Source organism: Argopecten irradians, unplaced genomic scaffold (assembly GCF_041381155.1).
Source record: "Argopecten irradians isolate NY unplaced genomic scaffold, Ai_NY scaffold_0664, whole genome shotgun sequence".
Lineage (NCBI taxonomy): Eukaryota > Metazoa > Mollusca > Bivalvia > Pectinida > Pectinidae > Argopecten > Argopecten irradians.
The window spans coordinates 1-22,934 of NW_027188131.1; the positions used below are offsets into that span (position 1 = coordinate 1).

The 22,934-nt window shown below is 34.5% G+C and overlaps 1 pseudogene; it reads right to left on the minus strand.

Annotated features, from left to right (window-relative positions):
* Positions 1 to 6,732: 6,732 nt before the first annotated feature.
* LOC138313381 (methyltransferase N6AMT1-like) lies at positions 6,733 to 14,179 on the minus strand (annotated as a pseudogene).
* Positions 14,180 to 22,934: the final 8,755 nt, after the last annotated feature.

Below are 22,934 nucleotides of genomic sequence, written 5' to 3' on the forward strand. Positions count from 1 at the left end.
TTTTCTTTTATTGGTCCACCGTAACCTGAAATCTGATACATATCATAGCAGATGTCCAATAACATATGGACGGTCCTGGTCCGCCGTACTTCACTTTCACAGTGTCAATCTTTATGAGATATTTACACACAGAATAGTATTCATTGAATATTTGAAAAGATGTAGAATATAATTTACTCTAAATTGGCACATATAAAGTAATTTAGTGCGGATTTGAGATCATTAACAATCAACAGCAACCAGCTTATCGGATACGTATTTTTTTATAGCTTGACAACAATCACCAGATGTGGCATTAATTTGTCCCAAGATTTGTAAGATACAAAATATTCTTTTTCCCACCTAGGTATGAATATCATAGGATCATAAAAAGGTAGATAAAAAAAAAGGCGAAGGGAGCAAAAATAACCCAGGATAAATATCTTGTATTGCGGGATCAGACTGGGTTGATTATCGTGGCGATCATGGTAGCTCAGTGCAGAAATAGAGCTACATTTTCATTCCCTCCTGTTACAGAAATGGCACGCCAACTAAATAACCAACGGATTGTGGTGTTTGAAAGGTCTCGTATGTATTCAAAAAAGAGAGGAGGAGTGTAGCGGGACTGGACTGGGTCGATTAATCGAATGCGACCAGGTATTTCAAGGTCGGTCAAGAGCTGTGACTAGAGCACTCAGCTAGTGTTCGGAGATCCCGGGGATCGAATCCCGGACGTTTTGCCGCTACATTTCACTCCTCTCCTGTTACATATGGTACCATGCATGTAGATATTCAAGGTAAATCAATAATGTTCGCTGATCTTGCAAGAATTGCCTTACAGTGTTTATAATGAATGCAGTAAATGTATGTTTCATTGGTGTGATTGATTTAAAGGCAAAAAACGGTAAAATCAAAACTTTCAGTGATCAGGGAACATTGATAGTCAAGGCGGGGAAAACATAGGACGACCTGTGTTATACAAATAATGTTTAATTGATTTTCATTAAATTGTCTCGAAGGTGATGACGAGTGTGTTATGAACGATAAGCTTGATATGTTTTTGACAAAAAGTATTAACAGCTAATGTCATATTGTGTTTTAAATTTAAATAATCTTTTATTTATTCATTTCATTTCAAGCATGTACATGTCATAGAATATTAACAAATATCAGGTATATGCTTAAATCATATTACAGTTAAATTCAGAATTAGGAATTTGAAGATGATGATAGTAATTATTTTCGGATTGAAAATCATTACAATATTAAGCTTCCACAGTTGAAAATTACTTCTTTTTGTTCACACAATTTTCTCCTAGGCTGTTTTCCAGTTGAAATGATACATGCATGCTGACATTCTGTAAAACATAAGGAAACAATAAATGTATTAACAGAGTAATTACTGAAAAGGCTAATATCATATAATTAAACATTTTAATCATAAATAGCAATACCAGCATAGAGGAAATATTATTGAAGTTTAATTCCCGCTGTTCTTCAGTCCTCCTGTTCTTACATGTAATCGTTTTGTCCTTCATAAATTGATTGTAATATACAGTCTATAGCCGTTGTTATATAATGTGCACAAAGAAGTATAAATACACACGTATGCATGGGTACAGTGGTAAATTAATAAGTTATACAGAAAATGATGGTGCGCAAAGTCTATTTTGTTGAGTAAAAAGTTAAAAAACTAACATTGTTCACACCCTAAGATGTAATCGCACTAAAAACAGTGATCATGTGGGCATTTGTAAGACTGTGCCAGGTGGTAGAGATTAGTTCCGCTCGAGTGATCACACAATGCAAGTGAGAGTCGGGAATATGTTTATGTAAGTTTTAATTGCTAATCTCTGATGCTTGTTGGTAAAAATATAACTCAGGATAATTGCTAAACAATTAACAGTTTTCTCTACATTTGTTACAGATTGAAACAGCTTTTTAAGTGCCGTTTTACGGAAGAATTATGAAGAAGAAATCGGCATTTTCGTCGATCTAGTAGTCCAAAAAATATCACTTCGAGTTATATGAACATTCCACATATGATTTATGTCATTCGGCCAAAAAATTTATACTTCGTATTACCTAGTTTAATGAATATGCTGTATGTATATGATCAGAACGTCAAGCTCCTGTGGTGAAAATAACTAAAATGTTTTTAAAAGTATGGTTTAGTGGTAATCTCTGAACGTGCTTTAGTATATAGATATAATCTGATATTTATACATGTGCTTATAAAATTATCGATAATAATGGATGTGGTAAACATTCATACCTTATTAACTGCCGTTAGTTTAAAGATTACGCCACCTTGGACATTTACAAAATGTTCACCGTCTGTCACGTGCTATTTTATCGGTAGTCCAAGTTTGTCCAAAATTTTGTTAGAGTTGTCTTTCTTCCATTGTGGATTTACACGTACATGTGGCATAACGCAGCCGTGATAAACAAATCTCCATATCGTCCTGAAATATATTTGCTCCCGAACTAATGTGATTCAAAGTGCAAAAATCATTATTGTAACAATTTTAATGTTTGAGGTGAAATATAGATTTCATTTTTTCCGTTGCGGGATAATTGTCACTAGTAGGGACTAAACGCGTGGGGCGAAGCGAAGCATTTTCGGGACGAAACGTCTTCATGTATTGAAAACAACATTTTCAGGACGAAAAGTCTAGATACATTGTACACAATTCAAGTGAAAATTTTCCAATGTAAGATCATTTGGACGATGTATATGGTAAGGATATGAAAGCAGTTATCTACTATTCCTATTTCAACATTACAGATACGCTTATTTCAGTAACTTTCATACTCAAAATTTGCTATTTAAAATTCCCGGTAAAATCAAAGTTGTTGAATACACTGCCGCTAGGAGCGCTAGTATCTGCGAGCAAGTTCTTAGCCAATCATATTGAGGAAATTGACTGTGAGAGAATTTTGCAACCACGATCACAATGGCGAGGTAACCCTCGCCAAAAATGAAATTAACATTCCTATTTAACACAAACTATGTTTCAGCGGAGTTATTTTTACTCAAAGGTGAAGTTGGTACATCCAGTAGTTTATCATTTCAAAAAGAAGTTAACTGTTTTCTGAAATTACTCCTTGCTCAAAAGGCCTGTCAATCAAAACTTGCAAACATAGTTGAACCTTCTTAAAATGAAGTTGAAACCCTTTTACGCTTAGTCTCAAGTACACTTGGAGTTAATACTCAGATAATTCAAATTTTTACCATGGTCCCACTGGCTTCAATTTAATCAGGTTTGGCTTTGCTTGAATTTTATTTTCGCCATTTCAACCTACAGTTGGTAGTAGACTAAAGGTTACACATTGTGCACACGGTGTGAACTACGAGTGGACACGGAGTGCACGAGGTTTAGACTACAGGTAGACACGGAGTGCACGAGGTTTAGACTACAGGTAGACACGGAGTGCACAAGATTTAGACTACAGGTAGACACGGAGTGCACTACGTGTGAACACGGTGTCCACTACAGGTGGACATCGTGTCCAGGTAAAATGTTTACTACATCCAGACCACAGACAGACTAGATGATGTGCCACAGAGATATGAGAAAATATGTATTTATTCTGCAGTCTATATGGACTTTGACAGATAGAAATATTTATTGCGATCAGAAACATAATATTTATTGCACTATAAAAATTACCGTTCATTACGGGAAATCATTCGTACTGTAATGTTTATTTGAATAGATACATATTAAGTAAAATGTATCAATATATATCATCATACAATTTAATTTATAGATAAGAACGTTTATTAGCAGTTACAAAAGCAAATTAACTGTGTTGCAAATTAACTGCGTACGGTAAACCACGTTCTGGTTATGTCTCATCAATGGATAGTTCCCAGTAAAAACTATTTTTCTTAGCTAGTGATATGTAGTTTAAAGATGAAATTCTTTTTCGAACGCATAAAGTGATGAACTTTGCGTGGAGTAAGATTTTCAGTGTAAGCAAATCGTCGCCAAAGAGATATTTTGATCGGCAAAATATTTTGATTAAAAAGAATATATTGATGGGCATAATAATAAAAGCAAGGATATATAAACATAAACAAATAAATTATTCATAAAATGTTTAACTATGTATGTATGGAATATAGTTTTCTAAACGGCAAGGTGCGCGAAATAGTTTTAATACTGTCAAATGTATAATACGTATACATTTGCTACATGGAACCTGGCGCGTTGCAAAGCATTGGAAAAATGAGAAATCGTCCATAGACGTTAAAAATCGGCATTAAAAATTACATTTTATTGTGTCAACCGATTGAGGAACCTGTAAGCACTGGCTTAAGACAGCAAAAATTTAGTATCGGGCATGTGGCTGCTCGTCAGCATCAACACTGTTCAAAGGACCGATCGCTAAAATGTAGGTCACATGCCTGATAAAAAATCTAACAGACAGAATCAAAATAAATCCAACTTCTACCAATTTAAACTGTAGATTCATAGTTGTTGTTTAGATTCTGAATTTGAGTTACGTGATAACAATGTATGATCCATACATGTAGTATATTGAACACTTAAAATTTGCCTGATCGAAAGATAGACCCCTAGGCTAGGACTGCAGTTGCCATGGTCACTTGGTCTTCAGACTGTTCCATCAACCACACGGGCATGATAATCTAAATTACCTAACATTTGTCAGAGTGGGGCCAGGAGCCTGGGGCCTTCTTTGGGCACCCTTCAATATGTTCAGTCAAGTGTATCCCAGACTAACAACACCTGTATACATGTAGTACCTTATCCCAACCCCAGGAGGTCTATTTATAGCATGCTGTACCTAGGTGGCAGCCTCTCTACATACATACATTGTACTCATCACACAAATACGTACAGTTATACAACAATGCTAGTCAGTAGGGATATGTGTTTTAATGGTAGTGCATTTTAATTTATTTGATAATGAAGCTTTATGAATTAAAATTAAAAATAATCTAAATACCAGGTGTATAATTAACTAAAACATTTATTTCAAGATTATTGGAATATCATATTTCATCCAATATCTTTTCATTAATTTAATTTTTTTCACACTGGCTTTTTACATATATCAGAAACCTGATTATCATGACTATGTATATAAAATACCATATTACAATGTTGAATAAGTACCTAATCTAAATTAATTTTGATTATAATATATACATGTATTATTGGTAAATTCAAGGTTGTGACAGACATGCTTGATTTACGCATAGTACAGCTCCCGTCAGCTCCACTTTCACGGCTGCCTGTCATGACAATAATTGCCCCCCCCCCCCCCCTCCCCACACACACCCGGGAAACGGTGTACATGTTTACCCAGGCTCTACAACAAGCATGTACATGTATCTAATAAGAATGGTACTTATGTGTTTCAAACTCATGAACCTATAAGATTTTTTAAACGGTAAAGTATATTTGTTTGTCTTAACAAACTTCCATAGAAACAATTCTAAAATCACATATTATATAAAGATTCTGCCCCCATTCTCATAAAGCCGCACAAACACAGAAGGAAACGATTCTGCCCTCTGGCCATCTATCGATGGTTACATTGAGGCACCTGTATAGCTGGATACTGTGTCTTACCTGTATGCTTGACAAGTTATAATTATTGGACCATGACGCAATATACGGTCAAGATAACTTGCGGGGTTGGGATCATAAACATATTGTGTGTACCGGTAATTAAGAATAAAAACAAGCTGAATTGGGTACTTGTAGGTAAACTAGCCACCAATTAGTGGAGAACGTCATAAAGTTTGAAGTGGATTTAATTCTGCATGATCTTTTAAAGACGTGCAGTTTTTAATAAAGAATATGTAATTAAGCTATTTTTACGTACAATACTTTTAGAACTTAAAAATAGCAAGAAAAATGTTATAAAAGTGTATATATTTTAATGAAAGACGATCTACAAGGGTATCGCTAGATAACTGATTGATAGGCACCAAATCTTTTTATTTAAAAGCTATGTATTACCCGGTATATGATTGTATTACTGATAGCTTATTATAAAAGAAAAAGTGTCTCAAACGCACAATAGGACTGATTTTTGCTGCAATTCAAAGTTGTTTTTGACTTGTGAAAATGCTTGTATTTACTATTTCATGTAAATGATATATATATATATTTCATGCAATTTACCCATAAAACATTGACTTTTGAAAACGTAATATAGACAATTTATGATATGAAATGGAAACTACTGATATAAAATTAAATAGGCATATACTTAATGAATATAAAATAATCTTTATTACTTTTGTAGTGAAAAGGTTTTATTCATGTATACTAAAAAAATATCGTTTTATATTAGTTATATATACTGTACATTAAATTGTAGATGTTGTAATTTAGAAAAAAGATAAACACTTGAAAATTATAATTATATATTATTTCAAATTGAAGAACTTATTCTTCCCCGATCCCTAACTGTAACACATCACCTTGTCTGTCTAGGTCTTAATGTACCTGGACACGATGTCCACCTGTAGTGGACACCGTGTTCACACGTAGTGCACTCCGTGTCTACCTGTAGTCTAAATCTTGTGCACTCCGTGTCTACCTGTAGTCTAAACCTCGTGCACTCCGTGTCTACCTGTAGTCTAAACCTCGTGCACTCCGTGTCTACCTGTAGTCTAAACCTCGTGCACTCCGTGTGCACAAGGGTGTAACCTTTAGTCTACTACCAACTGTATTTTATATAAATGGAGACACAATCAAACCTGTTGTAAATGACACCTCTGTATAAAGGACACCTGTCTATAAAGGACACCTGTCTATAAAGGACAGAATCATCAACCCCATTTGGTGAACTTTACTCTTTAATCAACCTCTGTATAAAGGACAATTTTGCTATGTCCATTAGGTGTCCTTTATAGACAGGTTTAGCCATTTGAGAGTTTGTTTTAGTGCTCTTGGGGTGCATTTATGGCTATTTTGTGCTACAGTAGTTGTATGCCATTTTAAACATACATATATGTCTATGCAGTATAATAGTTTTTCACATTCATTATAATTGTTAGGTATTCACAGGGTTAATGGTGTGTAGAAAATTTCATGGGGGTGTAAATTAACTGTAATTCCTTGGTTGTGCCATATTAATAACATTCACTTCTTTCACATTTTTCATATTATATTTAATCATTACTTTTTGATTTTTGCATCCAATTTACATTGTATGACAAGTACAGTAGAACATGTAATACTGCAAAATGAAAAGATGGAATTGCTGAAATGTCAAAATGTCCTTTTGCATTGGATTTTCAGGCTGTGATTTCTTTAAACATTTTTTAACCGTGTTCATTGTTTTCAATCCTATTTGTGGAGATAGAAATACATTTCAAATTTACTATAAAATACTTTAATATATGCTTTTAACTTTTAAACCCTTGAAGACACATTTGAACTGCTCTAATTCAAAAGCTGGAACAGTTCATTATGAATTTACAGGGGTGAATGAGTTAATACTTGTTTATATGATGAAAACATAGTGCCTTCAGTCTTTTTTGAAAGGTTACATGTTAGAAGTTTATATTTTTTCTTCATAAGATTCGTGGCAAGTACACATTTTGTGCATAATACAACTTATATTTTAACCAGATGCCTTTTCATTCATATGTAAAAACAAGATTTTGGTTATTTCTTTTTTTCAGTATAAAACATGATAGACCTGCAGATTTTGATACCAAAAAAAAAGTGCTTATCTGCATGAAGACAACCACCAGGCCTCAGGATCATAAGACAATCTAAGTCCAAAATTGTCTTACATTCAGACTTTTCCAATCAAAGATGATATTACAAAAAGTTATGTCATTAATGATTGGCTAGGTCCATACCGAAGTCCAAGATTCTTTCATGATCCTGATAATTACGTCGTGTGTCTAACAGTATTGCCCATCAGAAGTTTCTCAATATCTACGTCTAATATTATTGGTTAATATATAGTGATATATACATTGTACATGTATCTTGCACATTGTTCTGAATACATTTTGTAATCAATTTCATTTTTGGTGTAAATGGCAAAGATTTCTCTCTCGAACCAATGCATGAAAACAAGGATGTAGAATTAAATTTCTTCTATGACCAAGAAAAATAAAAGGTTGTATTTTTTTTTTTTTTGAAAAAAACAGTAAGGTTGTCTCCCTTGGATTGTGATTTTGGATAACATGATATGAAGGTCATAAAGCTGACAGCACGAGTTAAAAAACATGAGGTTGAAGTAAATGAAGTATCAGATTTATATCCAAAGAAGTGACAGCTATTCTAGCTCTTTCTGTGCATAAAACACAGGCCATCTGCAAACCTTTTTTGTCCCAACAACAAAAGCTTTTTAACTTGCATTACCAGGTATTTCACTGTGAAAAATTCAAACTCTTCATCAGATCATTGAAAATTTATACATTTAATAAAGAATCTGTAAAACAAATTAAAAAATTGTCAGATTTTTTTGTTTGTATTGTACAGTACAATTGAACTCTAGGTACCGGTATGCCTAGGTACAGATTTATGATGATAGCAAACTATATTTTCCTGTAAATTCACACTGATGCTCTCATGAGTCTGAGCCTTGGTCCCTATGAGGAATCTTTTGGATTTCTTCGTGATCACCCTCAGAAACCAAGAGTCTAAAGTCTACTACACTCTGTTGATATGGTATATTGCACCGCAACGTAGTGTTGGCTGATTACGTGGTTAATCGACGATGAAAAATGCACAGACACTGAAATATCACCGAAGCTGGATGACTGGTTTGCACATGGTCACTATGAAATGAGTGACCATTATCACTGACCATTATCACGTAAAAAGGTCCAGAGTTGCATCATGACAAGGTGTCGACAACACAAACATACTGCAGTCTCCCTAAACACATTATTAACTTATTCACCCCTGAAGTTTCATTATGGACTGGTCTAGTCTTTGAATTAGAAGAGCCTAAATGAGTCTTCAGGGGTAAATGAGTTTACACATTGCTTACCATCTTTAATTCACCTTAGCTGATAATGTGACATTACCAACTTCAAACTTATCAGTCAAATCTTAATTATCAAGGTGAAGTTACTGACTTACCAAAGTTAATGAAAGTATAACTTTTATATTTCAACAAAATTTGTCTTTCATAATGTGTCAACTTCTTGCAAACTTCAAAATTGATAGAAATTCTGGTCCTGATCTTCTCGATATTACTGTCCACATTTTGTATCCATAGCTCTTCATTATCTCTTCTATCTCATCTGAAAGTAGATGTTAAAAATTCCATAACATTTTGATAATACAGTAAAATGACATTAAAATCACATCACAACATCCTTGCATATAGAACAGACATGTTCATGTAAGGTCATCATCAATATTCTAGGGATTACTATCACTGTCATGATACCCACCCCTGGGCTATATCGTAGAAAGGATGATGTAAGGTATACAATGTGGTAAACAATGAATGAGATTGAATATTAATCAGTCAAAATTGTCATGTATTTTAAAAGATAATGTAAACAGAAATACCCAAGAGAGTGAAATGTAAGATTCATAAGCTATTGCTATCTCTATCAATATTCAATAACATAGCAACCTATCTACAATTCAATATCAATTGGGTTTGAATTTGTCATTGATTAATAGAATGTGGAATTTATCCATAAAACAGAGTATTTACCCAATTTACGATTTACACAATGATGACACCTACCTGCATTATTTTCCTTGATTATGACGAGGGTAAAATATTCCGTGAGGAGACAGAATTTCAGGAATTTGGGAGAAGAGTCGATCCATCACCTCCCGACCGTGGCATCCTCCAGCCCACGAGGCTTCGATGCCACTACTACCCACCTGGAACAGTCAAAGGTCAAGTTCTTTCACCATCAATCATGTTTATTTAGTGCATTTATGAAGAAACTTTTATTACTAGGTATATGTTTTAAGGGTGTAAAACCTTTAGTAATTAAGCTATACCCTGATAATTAATTACCTGCTGTGTGTCAATATGTTGCCAATCTTACTATATCCCTTTTCACTGCTTTAATTATTTCCCCATCCCAGCTCTTGATTATCTACCTTGTCAATCTCATAATTATATTTCTCTAAGTGTATTCCCTGAATTATCTCCCCTTCCATGCCCATAATTACCTCCCTTTTCTATCTGTTGTCAATCTTTTAAACATCTCCTTTTCCAATTCCATAGTATCCCCTCTTCCAACCTTTTAATTATTTGCCTTCTCAATATCTCTTGCAAATGTCATTATTATATCCCGCCGGCAGGAGTCTTGACTTAATTTCCTTTTCTAACCCCTACATTGTCAATCTCCTAGTTAGTTATCTCCCTTTTCATGTTTTTAATTATCTCCCCCTGGCAGTAGTAACCTTAATTAACTAACCTTTATTCTCCCTTTATTACCTCCCTCGTCATATCATAATTATCTCCTTTTCAAATCCTTAATTATCTCCCCCTGGTAGTACTAACCTTATCTAACCTATCTTTCCCTTCATTATCTCTCTTGCTTACCCCTTTATTACCTCCCTTGTTATATAATAATTATCTCCCACTTCATGTCCTAAATTATCTCCCCCTAGCAGTACTAACCTTATCTAAGCTTTACTCTCCCTTCAAAATCGCCCTTTCTAACCCCTAAATTACCTCCCTTGTCAACATCACAGTTATCTCTCCCTTTTCATATTCTTAAGAGGCCGTGCCAAGAAGCATCAAGCTTTAGGTGGAAAGCGAAAAAAAATAGAAATTCAAAATATATACTTTAAAGTAACCCCCTTTGGCTAAGAAACAAATTCCAAAAAGAAATAAGTTGTTTGGAAGGCCATTTTTACTGATTGGCATGGAAATGTGGTTGCCATGGCAACAAGGTCTCATAATTGGAAAAATATTGAAAAAGAAGGATATTTGTATGGAAAATTCAAGCATTTATAAAAATGACATTTGTATGAAAACAATATATTTTCATAATATGAAGTATATTTGATTAAAATAAATTATCAAAAAACAATCCAAAATTATAGGATGGTTGCTATGGTAAAATTATCTCCCCAAGGCAGAACTCACATAGATATCTCTCTTTTCACGACCTTAATTATCTCTCTCTGGTAGTACTTATCTCTATGTATCTATATTCTCTATTCATTATCTCCCTTTCTAACCACATAATTTCCTCCCTTGTCAATATCATAATTATCTCCCTTTGTCCTTAATTATCTCCCTTTGTCCTTAATTATCTCCCCTTGCAGTACTAACCTCCTCTGAAGGTGTAACAACATATGGAGGGTTGAATAGTAGCACATCCACCTGGTGTTTGAGGCGAGTCTTCAGACAACTGACCTACAAGTGTCATAAATTATCACAGTACAGCATTGTTACATCCAGCCTCGATACTCCAGGGGTTTCGATCACAAACGATCTCTACACCAATGAACTATCTCATAGTAAAAATGGAGACAACAGTACAGAACAGGTAATTTAGTCCTTTGATGCATATCAAAAGAGCTGTATAAGTACACTGTGGTTGACTGTGGCTTTGAAGTTGGGCGTCACTCTCTCTGTAGACTTCAAAGAAAATTTTTGTTGGCCTGTGATTGGTTCAGATTTATTCCCCTGAGCTGCCTTCAGTTTTACTTTGAGATAGTCCAGGAATGTGGAGATAAAAAGTGAGTGGAACCCCTGGAGTATTGAGAAAGTGTTACATCAAATTCTGGACCAATTAGAACACTGAGACACATTCACTTAAAACAGTTCATTAATTAAAATCAAATTCTTCATCAATTATGATGTAGTTCTAATAATAAATGATTTACCAGATCTGTGAGTACAGGAAGTACTGTGACACCGTTTTGTTTGGCGGTTTTTCTCTGCGGCCCGAGCTGCAAGTGGGTTGATGTCTGTACACCTACAGAAACACACAGGGAATTTTTTTTCTGGACAAAGAGAGTAAAATTGCAATGATCTCAAAATAAACAGGTTACTTATATTTAAAGTTAAGAAAGTATATAACTTTAAACCTATCTAGCCTTCATTAAAATCTGTAATGCTTTCCTGTGGGAATTTTAAGTGAAGAATTCCTTAAAATGTATGTAAAGCTAAGCCTAGGTCAAATTTTTTTTTGATCATATTGTTTAGTGATCTTAGAAATGGATGTGTAAACTTACCAGTACATTGCAGCAGCAGGGCCTAACATTTTAGCCAGAAATGTAATACAAACTCCAGAACCACAGCCGATCTCCAAACAACAGGCTGGTCTGTAAAAACAAAAGACAAACAAAATTTTTAAGATGGACAAGCTTAATTTCATGCCATTACATAAGCTGAGCCGAAGTCTAGCTAGCAGATTGTCACAACAAGAACAATTTGATTAAATAACCAAATTCTAAATATCATTTCTTTTCTAGTGAGAGACAATCTGTCAACATCCATAAACAAGTTAAGGGGCCACATGATATTTACATGTATATATATATATATATATATATATATATATATATAAAGAGAATACACGGTTAGTATCTTACAATACAAGGTTTATTTTGGTACCAGACTTAGGAAAGCCGAGATGACGAGGCCTTGCCGAGTCATCTCGGCTTTCCGTGTCGAGCACCAAAATAAAACTTGTATTGTAAGATACTAACCATGTATTCTGTTTATCCTGCAACCATTATGGCTTTCAAAACGAAAGCAAATTGACAGTTCCTTACTTTGTTTCGCTTGAAGCGAGACGCTTCTTTGATGCGGAGGTAAAGATTCATTCACTTAAACCAAATGAGAGTGTACTCCTTTTTACTGCCGTGGGAAATAAATAAGCGCATTCACAAACAGTAACCGTAATTCTATTCAGGGTGATATATCACTGAAAGGAAATGAAAATACTCAAATAACAACCAATACCCATTAAAGAATTACTTAACAATACATACCTTTGTCATGAGCCAAGAAAAAGACGACACCGCCATACGAAATTTTCGATATCGTAAAAATGACGTCATTTCGATGAATGTGACGTCACGTTTTAGCGGGACTGAATGACGTTTCATTCACCGGAAGGTTCAAGTTCTGGGTCAAGTAATAAAAAGTTCCGTCAGATATGGAACAAATTCACGTGATCGTATTGACGGATAAAGCATATCGTATTGACGGATAAAGCACAAGTTTATCCGGCAGTAGTTATCGGTCAGTATGTGGGACAGCTGCAGGATAAATATATATATATACACTAAGCTACTAAGCTCATCAACTGGCATAGGTGAAATTACTCCAACGATGTTAGAGGCTAACACAACAAGATACGTTTTAACATTGCGTTTGCATATCCAACCAATGTAATCTGGGTCAAATAAGACCTCATACACATGTAGGAGTAGGGTGATTTTAGCCTGCTAAATATATGCGGGTTAAGAGGACTAGGGTGAAATGACTTGCAGAATATTTTGTGTACTAGGACCCAACCAGTAGTCTTGACAGAACTGTAGTCATGATTGTACATGTATGCATATTCTACTGTGCATCCAGATTTCTGAATGTCTGCAGTTGCTGACGAATACTTTATGATGGTATTGTTTATATATATGTGAAAATAATGGGTTTCATGAGATGCAAACAAAAACAAAAATTCTCAAATCACGACTTATGTTCCTTCACGACTACTGGTTGGGTCCCAGTAGAGTAGCATATATAGGCCTACATGATATGTATTAAAAAGTTAAGCCTAGTCAACTTTACTCGAAACGATTTTACGCCCTACTGTCAAAATCAGATCGAGTATGGTTTTTGTACTGAGTTTACCACAAACAGGAGTTTTACATTCTTTATTTTGATCATCATTACAGAATTTCAAACCCATACGATATAAATGTGATTATTAGTCAAAAAGCATTGTCAACTTCCAACGTGCACGCAATAATAATTTGCTAACGTCAGGTGTTTCAAGATCATTTCCTTACCTTGCTTCTTTGATGTAGTCATGTTCTTGAGTCAGCGCATCTAGAAATAGAAATGTGTCTTCTGCCGGCTCATACACGTGTTCAAAGTCCTTCTCACGTAAGTGAGAAAAATCAGGCGTGGAGTATTTGTCGTCTGACATTTTGATTCAGTTTGTTGTTTCTTTGACTGAAGATCGAATGTAAGAGCGACAACTCTTGATTAACTGTTATACTGGAGCCAGTTACCGTGCACGCCCTATCTATCTACCGCTCAGTTTTTGGATATATTAAAAGTATTAAGAAAAATTTAAGACAAGAAAAATAATGATTTCCAAAACAACAATAAATAAATAATAACAATATGAAAAAAACTGGAAGCGTATGGAATCAATATAGAAACCCTCACCTGGTTGGAAGACGTCCTAGTAAACTATGGAGGCTGATTACGGCCATCTCGTGTTGACTTTTTGCTTTCTTGTGAGTTAATTATCTGGAATAGTTTTGTGTCGTCCGCAAATAAGTAAACAGTTGACTTAATCATCTCAGGCATATCATTTATATAGATGACAAACAGCAGCGGCCCCAAAACCGAACCCTGAGGTATTCCCGATGTCACTCTGCCCCACTTGGATGTTTCGCCGTTGATAATATAACACGTACATTGTCTGTTTACTATGGTGGCTGATTACGGCCATCTCGTGTTGTTGTGTTGTCGCCTTGCCGTGTTGTCGCCTTGTCGAGTTGTCGCGGTCTCAAACTGCGACAACCCGAGATTTAACAGTTAAAATGTCGACTTGTCGCGTTTTCGAACCGCGACAAGTCGACAACACGACAAGACGACAACACGACAAGTCGACAACACGACAAGGCGACAACACGACAAGTCGACAACTCGACAACACGACAAGTCGACATTTTACCGCGACAACATATGGTGGCTGATTACGGCCATCTCGTGTTGTTGTGTTGTCGCCTTGTCGTGTTGTCGCCTTGTCGAGTTGTCGCGGTCTCAAACTGCGACAACCCGAGATTTAACAGTTAAAATGTCGACTTGTCGCGTTTTCGAACCGCGACAAGTCGACAAACACGACAAGACGACAAGTCGACATTATAAACACGCTAATTAGCGCGTACAGAATCTCGTGTTGTTATGGTGGCTGATTACGGCCATCTCGTGTTGTTGTGTTGTCGCCTTGTCGTGTTGTCGCCTTGTCGAGTTGTCGCGGTCTCAAACTGCGACAACCCGAGATTTAACAGTTAAAATGTCGACTTGTCGCGTTTTTTGAACCGCGACAAGTCGACAACACGACAACACGACAAGTCGACAACACGACAAGTCGACATTTCAAACACGCTAATTAGCGCGTACAGAATCTCGTGTTGTCGCGGTAAAAATGTCGACTTGTCGTGTTGTCGCCTTGTCGTGTTGTCGACTTGTCGTGTTGTCGAGTTGTCGACTTGTCGCCTTCCTGTTACACATGCGCAAATCATATGAAATAGCCACTATCTTTGAATATAGAAAACTGAAGTCAGTGCTTGTGAATATTTGGTGTGTTTTGTAATATATTCGATGTACAAAAATTGTTTAAAAAATCATATTTTCCCCATTGTTAACTCTTTTGAAAAGTATTATACTTAACGGAAATTATAATATTAAATAAAATAAATATTAACAAAACAAAGGATGTTGTCAGAACACAGAACAAAAATGTTTGTATAATGAACAGTGACAGAGACGACAAATGTATATCAACTTAATATTGTAAAATATCCTTTTAAAATATTGTGTTATCAATCGGTTAAGACTTATTATTCAATTTGAAGAATTGAAGAGAACACGGCTGATAAGACGAAATATTATCTGTTATTACTAATTACTGTAATAGGTTATGTGTGTAGTACATCAAACAATAACCTTGATTAAGATCTAATAAAGAATTTGATGTAAAACGATTAGAAAAAAAAATCATAAAAACTTTCATTTAGTCCAAAGCGTTATAGAACAGATAAGGTGTTGTGCCCCATCTTTCTGGTAATTAGTTCATGTATTTTGATCATCAGCATGCATTACAATGTACATAATGTAAGTATTTTTTATAGAATTTATATATTGTACAGTTAAACAGTAAGATTTACCCTGGAAAGTTTGAATGTGTAACTCGACTGCAGTAATTCATACAATAGTATACAAATGCTGGAGCATAGATACTTCCAGGGGATATCAATTTAATGGAACTCTGCATGCAAAAGAAAAAGTACACAGTTAGTATTTCTGGGTCTAGAAAATTCCTAATACACAAAACATGTGTTCATTTTACGAAGTGAATATCATAATTATAATAATAATCTTTTCTCAAAGCGATCAATTTGTGGTTAAGAGAGGCTTGGCTAATTATAATACATTCAAGTGTAATTGACCTGTGTTAATATGGTCCGAATATGCTAAGTCAATAACAGCAACTCAAGTTACATTACGCAAACATTGCGTTCTTCAGGGCTGGTGTCCTATGGTCATAGGGATAACATGGCTGCATGAATGGATGAGATATATCACCCATTCTAACCTCCATACATGTATGAAATATGTATTTAGCGACTTATTTTTGTGTTTCCTTCTTCTTCCTTTTACTTGTTTATTCTCCCCTTTTTCAATGATGAAAATGGTTCGCATAATGGTAATTTTTCTGGGAAACTAATAGCCAGGATTGCAGTGTACATATACACTCTTTCATATCGGATACGTTTACATACATGTATTGCAAGATTATGTTTTTTTTTCACAATTGTTAAAATTAGTCACATTTCGCTTTTTGTCGATGACCCTACGCTACATTTGCGATAAAATGTAGCGTAGAGTAGTGCCATCATCCGTGGGTCACTGAATATGGTGTCAATCTAGAGTTACACATATCTTAGCAAGTTTATTACTGAGTCCTGTACATTTATATCGGTTATCGGACTATCAGACGTTCGGACTAATGGGCCTTAGGACTAACGGTCGTTCGGACTAACGGTCGTTCGGACTAACGGACGTTCAGATTAACGGGCCTTCGGACTATTAAGCCTTAAAGACAAGGTGGTCACCCAGGCAGGTGACCTATCGACATCATTTTCATTTGTCTTCTATCACCATAAACGTAACAATTCCATAATCTTCTCAACTGGTCCGAATTCAACTAAACCTGTTAGGAAACATGTTTAGGATAAGGTAAAGTGTAAAAATCAAGCGGCTGATCTCAACAGGTAGCAGATCTACATATATATGTAGATATTTGAAAAATCTTATAATGTTGCCACGCCTAGGAATCAAAGTTCAATATACGCTATTCGGATAATATATACATGTACCTATATCATAGATGTTGTATGGCGGCTGGGAACATTTTGTTTTATTAATTACCGATTTTATTTATTGATTGGTTAAGCTATATGTGCCGTAACTGGGCATGTAATTTTTTTCTTCAGGAAACTATTGAAAACCATCAGGTTGTTTTAAGGTGTGGTAATCATTCAAATGGTCAGAAAAACCATGTACGATGCCTTGTAAACATTATTTACAAGTCAGAATTTATGTCTTATTGTATGTAATATGAATGCATACCTGCAGTAATCATTTTTTTATTTTCTTATTATTTTATTATAAAAATGTTAAATGAAATTGTTCGACCACATCTTGGCTTCATAGCCTGACCGCATACATAATGTCAAAATCATTTTCAGTACTTATTCATACTAGTAAATGTAATTTTCAAAAAGGTTGATGGTGAATAAAAATATCAAAAAGCTCTTGAATCGTGAGTATGAAAATTACGGCACATACATGTATATAATGCTTTAAAGACCCACTACATGTAACCTTTCCGAAACGAAAAATTCAATTAGCATTTGCTTCTTAATTGTTTTCATTTTTCATAATACGAATTAACAAAATAGTAGCACATCTAAAATTAAAACAAAATCATTTTTTTCTTATACTGATTATCCAATGTAGACACAGGATTAATTTGTCTACATGTAGATGGCGGTTCAAAAATTTGGACCCCTTCGGAGTGTCATGTATAGACCATTTTAGACGTTTTAATGAGTTTTAAATACAAAAATCGGTAAAATCGTAATCTACATGGTGATAATATAGTGAGAAGGAATGGATAGATATCCCGAGACAAACGGAAATTAGTCCATCTACATGTAGTTTTTAACGGTTAAAATCATATTCCTAGTAAGTCTTCACAAAAAAGGTTACTACCGTTGGTAAAGCAGCAATAAATTTTCTTTTCAAAATCCTACACAACTATACAAAGTGCTGTCACTAAGACGAAAGCAGCCGAAAAATTAATGCATAATATTATAAGCCGGCTTTGATCTTCATCATATAAAATGTTTGCACATTATATAAAGAAGGTTGCACATCATATAAAGAAGTGTGTCCAAAATTAAAAGAAATTGTACCGAATATAAAGTTTAATTTTAGCTACATGATTATAAAGGAAAATGCATCGAATATCTCGATATAATGACGGAGAATAATGGTAAATGTATCGAAAATAACAACGGAATTTCTGAATATAAAGATAAAAAAGCAATGCAGATAATAAGAAATACATGTGCAGTGTATAAAGGCTGTATATAATGTTATTATCCCGCCCTGGTAGAATAAATAATAACCCAGGCCGTACGTAGCCCGAGGTCATTATTTTAAATTATACCAGGGCGGTATAACACCATATAAACCGAAACTGAGGTCCTTATTTTTTGTACTAGATATGTATCTCTAATGTGCATGTTAGTTACAAGAAAAAGCATTGACCATAGGACACCACCCTGAAGAACGCAATGTTTGCGTAATGTAACTTGAGTTGCTGTTATTGACTTAGCATATTCGGACCATATTAACACAGGTCAATTACACTTGAATGTATCATAATTAGCCAAGCCTCTCTTAACCACAAATTGATCGCTTTGAGAAAGATTATTATATAATTATGATATTCACTTCGTAAAATGAACACATGTTTTGTGTATTAGGAATTTCTAGACCCAGAAATACTAACTGTGTACTTTTCTTTTGCATGCAGAGTTCCATTAAATTGATATCCCCTGGAAGTATCTATGCTCCAGCATTTGTATACTATTGTATGAATTACTGCAGTCGAGTTACACATTCAAACTTTCCAGGGTAAAATCTTACTGTTAACTGTACAATATATAAATTCTATAAAAAATACTTACATTATGTACATTGTAATGCATGCTGATGATCAAAATACATGAAACTAATTACCAGAAAGATGGGGCACAACACCTTATCTGTTCTATAACGCTTTGGACTAAATGAAAGTTTTTATGATTTTTTTTCTAATCGTTTTACATCAATTCTTTTTACCAATCTATAGATCTTTAAATCAAGGTTATTGTTTGATGTACTACACACATAACCTATTACAGTAATTAGTAATAACAGATAATATTTCGTCTTATCAGCCGTGTTCTCTTCAATTCTTCAAATTGAATAATAAGTCTTAACCGATTGATAACACAATATTTTAAAAGGATATTTTACAATATTAAGTTGATATACATTTGTCGTCTCTGTCACTGTTCATTATACAAACATTTTTGTTCTGTGTTCTGACAACATCCTTTGTTTTGTTAATATTTATTTTATTTAATATTATAATTTCCGTTAAGTATAATACTTTTCAAAAGAGTTAACAATGGGGAAAATATGATTTTTAAACAATTTTGTACATCGAATATATTACAAACACACCAAATTATTCACAAGATATGGGTGGCATATTATACTGCCAAATCGATTGCCCGACATCATATCGGGAGGAAGATGTGCTGACATAAAACAGAAGAATATGTCGACTTACCGACATGGACCATTCCCACATTTAAGATTTCGACAAGAATAAGTATGTAGAAAGACTGGTTAAAACGGCGATTTTAATCGTTGTGTTATGCTCGGAGTTGTGACTCCGACTAGTGTCAGTTTAATTCGATGTCGACATCTAAACTAAAAGATGTCGACATTTGTCCATAATGGTCTTGAAAGTGGAATTCAAAGGCCACCCTTTCATAGGGCACTGTGTATATTGCAGCAACGGCACCATACAGCAGAGTTCGACGTTGATTTTGTTAAATTTCAGAAAAAGTTTTTATTTATTTGATTTCAAAATATATAAAAATTGTGATCCTGCATATCCCGCCATGCAGCTGTAGCCTGAAATCATGCAGTGTATGTACACATTGTAACTGTTAGTCCGAGCAGAGGAAGTTAGAGTGCAATTTAAGGACTCTGCTTTGTACAACGAATTTCCATCCTCCTTGGCCATAATCATTTATTAAAATATATAACCGTGGTTGAAAAATCGTTTAAAAGCTGTGTGTGTGCTTTGTGGATTAGCATTCGTACCAAGTCCATGTGGTACATACCGTACAACTATATTACAATGATTTTTTCAAGATTTACATTTTTTGCGAATCACGAAAAATACCAGTTACGTAATTTAAAAGCCATAAACGTCACAGTACAGATACAAAATACCCATTTGGAAAACCAGCTTTACTTGTTAGTTTGCCCTGTCCAAAAATATATATACATAAATATTTACATCCCTCGACACACTTAAATAAAGGCACAACGAATTTTTGTTACGGTCTTAATGGCCAGATTCAACCTTTGGGCTAAGAATCCTCCCGCGGGACGCGGTTTTAGCTCCAAACTCGGGATATACATTGTATCTACATCTATTTTTTGTAGTAAAAACGTAGTAAAAAAAATCACGTGCTTATACCTCATTCATGCCATTGGCCGGAATATACAATTATGGGTAACTAGTGATCACGTGATTGGTGTTTACTTCCAAATAATGGTGATAGTTTGCTTGCCATTTCTTCAGAAATTGATTTATTTGAAAATACTTAGCTCCAAATTATATTGCATGATATCATTTTGACTTGCACATATGTAATTTTCGGATAAATTGATTGAACTAGTTTGAAAATATTTAGACCACGTTTTGTAAATAAATGATATAATGCGAATTGACCAATTCAATAGGTCTAACCGTCTAACCTAAGATCAGCGAAGATCGGCTACTCCCGGCTAAATTCGAGAATTCTAAATTTATATTTATATATATCATTACCTGCTTTAGGGTTCAGAACATATACATATAACACAGAGAAAATAAGATCTTCTTCAAAAGGCCTAATTATGTATAAATACCAGGTCAGAGAAATCACTCTATTTGGAAGTAAACACACCTCATGTGATCACTAGTTTACCTACTAATACAATTCCATATTTATTTCGGCAAATGGCATGAATGAGGTAAAATCACGTGACTTGTTTTACTACGTTTTGACTACATAGAACGCGTGTTTTGTACCATTATTGGGAAAATCCCCCACGGATCGTGTTTCATTTCCACCATTTGAAACAGAAGGCTTAGAGTAGACTTTGATTGTGAAACATTGATAAATTGAAGATTACATGTTGTGCCATGGCAGATGTCAAAGTTCATGTATACATACTCGACAATTACTTGAAACATCATCTAAATTTTTGTTAATGTGTTGCTAAATTTATTGATGAATAATGACCAGGAAATGAACCAGGCCAAATTTTTGAATAGTAAATCTCTGAATTAATCTTAACTTTTCCACTTTGTGGAAAATCCTTCAAAACGGATTTATCTCCCTTGATTAAAACTTGATTTTTTTTCGTTTTTTTTTTAAATTCAATTAAAAATGCCTTTTCAAATATATTAATCAAATATGTGTATTAATTTAATTTGAAACATGTTTGTTTTGCTGAAAATTTGCAAAAAAATAATATCAATACAAAATATTCATGATCGTTAATTTGATTGTTGTTGTTTTTGTACTTGCTGTAAAATGAGAGAAAAACCGTGTTGTGGAGAAGAAGTTTGTTAAAATTTGAATTGTTTACAAATGGATGAGAGTTGAGAATGAGCAGAAGGCAATAAGGATATATACATTTATGTCTAACAGTCACCTGAATTCCGATATGCACAGTTATAAATAATGTTTTGCTTTTAAACAAACAAATAAATATGTCTCAGCCCTGTGACTTGGCACATAGGTCAAGATCATTGATTTGAACAAACTTTGTATCCCTTCATCCCAGCATGCTATGGCCAAATAACATGTCCATGTATGAGGTTCTTGGTTATTAAGAAGATTGTAAATTGTTTACAACAGACACTGGATGATGCCGGCCAAAAGACAATTGCAATAGGTCACACAGGAGGAGATTAATTCAACACACAATCATATATACTTTATATACTTTTTCTCATAAATCATTACATATAATCCTTGTACACATCCATATCAATGGCGACGCTAACAGGAAATTAATGAATATGCAAAATGGCGTGCGAGCGTCGAAGGGTCGAGATTTTGGTGTTTGGAGGTCCGGGGTCTCTCCTGGAAAAAAAAATATTACATTTAGAATGGCTGAGATATTTGTTACGATGCATTTTGGCGGCCTAATGCGCAGATTTTGGTGTTTTGGGGTCGGGGATCTCCCCCGGAAAAAAATACGATTTTGATGATGTTGCGAGCGCCGAATGCGCGAGACTTTGGTGTTCTGGGGGTCCGGGGGTCTCCCCCGCGAAAAATATTACGATTTGGAATGGCCAAGATGAGTTTTTACGGTGTATTTTGAGGATTTTAATGCGTTCTTAACGTGGTAATTTTTCGATTTACATTTACCTGCATTTAAAAATTATAATTGTGAATGTCGTCATACCATTATGCAACCCTGCTCGATCTGAAACATACGACTTCACACCATCAGCACATTGTTGTTTAACTAAAAAAATAATGAATTGATTTAATTGTGTTGCTTAGACATATAAACAATTTAATATTTTAAGAAGCATTTTTGAAATAGTAGAATCCCTTGATGGACATTTTTTAGTTTAGTTCATGTGTATTGAATTTTTATTATTAAAGGTTTTGACATTACGTGCT